This window comes from Meleagris gallopavo, chromosome 14, assembly GCF_000146605.3.
Source record: "Meleagris gallopavo isolate NT-WF06-2002-E0010 breed Aviagen turkey brand Nicholas breeding stock chromosome 14, Turkey_5.1, whole genome shotgun sequence".
Classification (NCBI taxonomy): Eukaryota; Metazoa; Chordata; class Aves; order Galliformes; family Phasianidae; genus Meleagris; species Meleagris gallopavo.
The window spans coordinates 13,749,708-13,752,315 of record NC_015024.2 but is presented as its reverse complement, the minus strand read 5'-3'; the positions used below and the strand labels follow the sequence as shown (position 1 = coordinate 13,752,315).

Sequence of the window (2,608 nt, the reverse complement as noted above, 5' to 3'; positions counted from 1 at the left end):
CGCCGCAGGAGACGCGTGGGATCCCCTCCAAGAAGCCGGTGGCCGATTACTTCCTGTGACACGCGTGTGCTTGGCGTGTGCTTGGCGTGTGCTTGGCGTGTGCGCCGCGCCGGGCCCGGCTGGGAGCCGGCGGGGTGGCAACGGGGGGGGGTGTCCTGAAAGGGGTCCCCAAAGGGTCATTGGCGTGTCGTTCACGTGTCGTTAACGTGTCGCTAGCGTGTGCTTGGCGTGTTCCTGACGTGTCACTGACGTGGCCTTGGCGTGTTCCTGACGCGTCACCGTGGGGTCCCCAATGGGTCTCCGAGGGGCCGCTGGCGTGTCATTGACATGTCACTAACGTGTCACTAGCGTGTGCTTGGCGTGTTCTTGACATGTCACTGACGTGGCCTTGACGTGTTCCTGACATGTTAGCATGGGGTCCCCAAAGTGTCCCAGTGGGTCCCCAAAGGGTCACTGGCGTGTCACTGACATGTCACCAACATGTCCTTGACGTGTCCTTGTCTTGTCTGTACCACGTCCTTGACGCGTCACTTATGTGTCCTTGGCGTGTCACTAACATGTCCTTAATGTGTCCTTAACACGCCCTGGTCATGTCAGTAACATGTCCTTGATGTGTCCTTGACGTGTCACTAGCATGTCACTGCAGCGTCCTTGACATGTCACCACCATGTCCTTGACGTGTCACTAACATGTCACTAACATGTCCTTAACGTGTTCCTGACGTGTCCTGAACATGTTCCTGATGTTTCCCTGACGTGTCCTTAACATGGCCTTGACGTGTCACTAACATGTCCTTGACGTGTCCTTAACGTGTTCCCGACGTTTCCCTGACGTGTCCTTACCGTGTCCTTGACGTGTCGCTCACATGACCTTCACACGACCTAAGGGACAGCCCACGGCCTTTAGGGACCCCGTGACCTTTTGGGGTCACCCCATGACCTTTGACCTTTGCAGACCCCGCCGCCCTCCCCTCCCCCCTGCCCTTCCCCCCCCCTCCCCCCCCCCGGCGCGGTTTGGGTGCTGGGGGCAGCGGGGCGATGTGGGGCGGTGTGGGGCGATGTGGGGCGATGTGGGGCTGGGGTCCCTCTCTGTATTTCTGGGTTTTGTTACTTTCGGGTTCCGCCGTTTCTGCTCCTTTTAGATAAAAAACCAACCGGAAAAAGGAAAAAAGTGACTCAAAAAAGTGGGGGGGGGCGGGGGTTGGGGGTCGCTGTGGGGCGATTTGTGGGGTCGCTGTGGGGTCCTGTGGGGCTCTATGGGGTCTCTGGGGGGATCTGTGGGGTCTCTGTAGGGCTCTGTGGGGTCACTATGGGGTACCATGAGGCTCTGTGGGGTCCTGTAGGACCCTATGGGGTCACTGAGGTCCCTATGGGGTCAGTCACGTCCCTATGGGGTCACACACATGCTTATGGGGTCTCTAAGTTCCATATTGGGTCACTGGGGTTCCTATGGGGTCACTGAGGTCCTTATGGGGTCACTGAGGTCCCTATGGGATCTCACACATGCTTATGGGGTCTCTAAGTTCCATATTGGGTCACTGGGGTTCCTATGGGGTCACAGAGGTCCTTATGGGGTCCCTGAGGTCCCTATGAGGTCCCTCACATCTCTATGGGGTCCCTCACGTCCCTATGGGGTCCCGCACATTCCTATAGGGTCACTGAGGTCCCTATGGGGTCACTGAGGTCCTTATGGGGTCACTGAGGTTCCTATGGGGTCCCTCACATCCCTATGGGGTCACTGAGGTCCCTATGGGGTCCCTCACGTCCCTATGGGGTCACTGAGGTCCTTATGGGGTCACTGAGGTCCCTATGGGGTCTCTGAGGTCCTTATGGGGTCACTGAGGTTCCTATGGGGTCCCTCACATCCCTTTGGGGTCACTGAGATCCCTATGGGGTCCCTCACGTCCCTATGGGGTCCGTCACGTCCCTATGGGCTCCCTCACATCCCTATGGGGTCACTGAGGTCCCTATGGGGTCACTGAGGTCTCTATGGGGTCCCTCACATCCCTATGGGGTCACTGAGGTTCCTATGGGGTCCCTCACATCCCTATGGGGTCCCTCACATCCCTATGGGGTCCCTCACATCCCTATGGGGTCCCTGACGTCCCTATGGGGTCCCTCACGTCCCTATGGGGTCCCTCACGTCCCTATGGGGTCACTGAGGTCCCTATGGGGTCCCTCCCATCCCTATGGGGTCACTGAGGTCCCTATGGGGTCCCTCCCATCCCTATGGGGTCACTGAGGTCCCTATGGGGTCCCTCCCACTCCCTATGGGGTCACTGAGGTCCCTATGGGGTCCCTCCGGCCCCCAGCCGCGCTTGGCTGCTGGCTGCTCTGCTCTGCGCGCTGCTCGCCGTACCGCCGGCAGCGAAAGCGTTACGGCCGCAGTTCCGCGCAGTGCCGGCAGGCGGCGCCGTCTCGGCAGACAGAACGACTCCATCCCCCGGAGGACTCCGCCTTTCCGTTCCGAAGGAGCCGCGGCGCTCGGCGGATGCCGGGACGCTGCCGTCGTTTCCCTTTCCGCTCGTCCGGGCGGCGCTGCGATCCCCGAGCGTCCGGCGTCCGGCATCCGAGTGAGGCGTCCGGCGTCCGGTATCCGATCCGCGTAA

At 60.4% G+C, this 2,608-nt stretch overlaps 1 protein-coding gene across 19 annotated transcripts in view; it reads left to right on the top strand.

The window, feature by feature from the left end:
- Window positions 1-2,608, top strand: part of MAGI1 (membrane associated guanylate kinase, WW and PDZ domain containing 1) — a 294,035-nt gene that overhangs the window by 212,427 nt on the left and 79,000 nt on the right. The gene's annotated exons all lie outside the window — the stretch shown is intronic.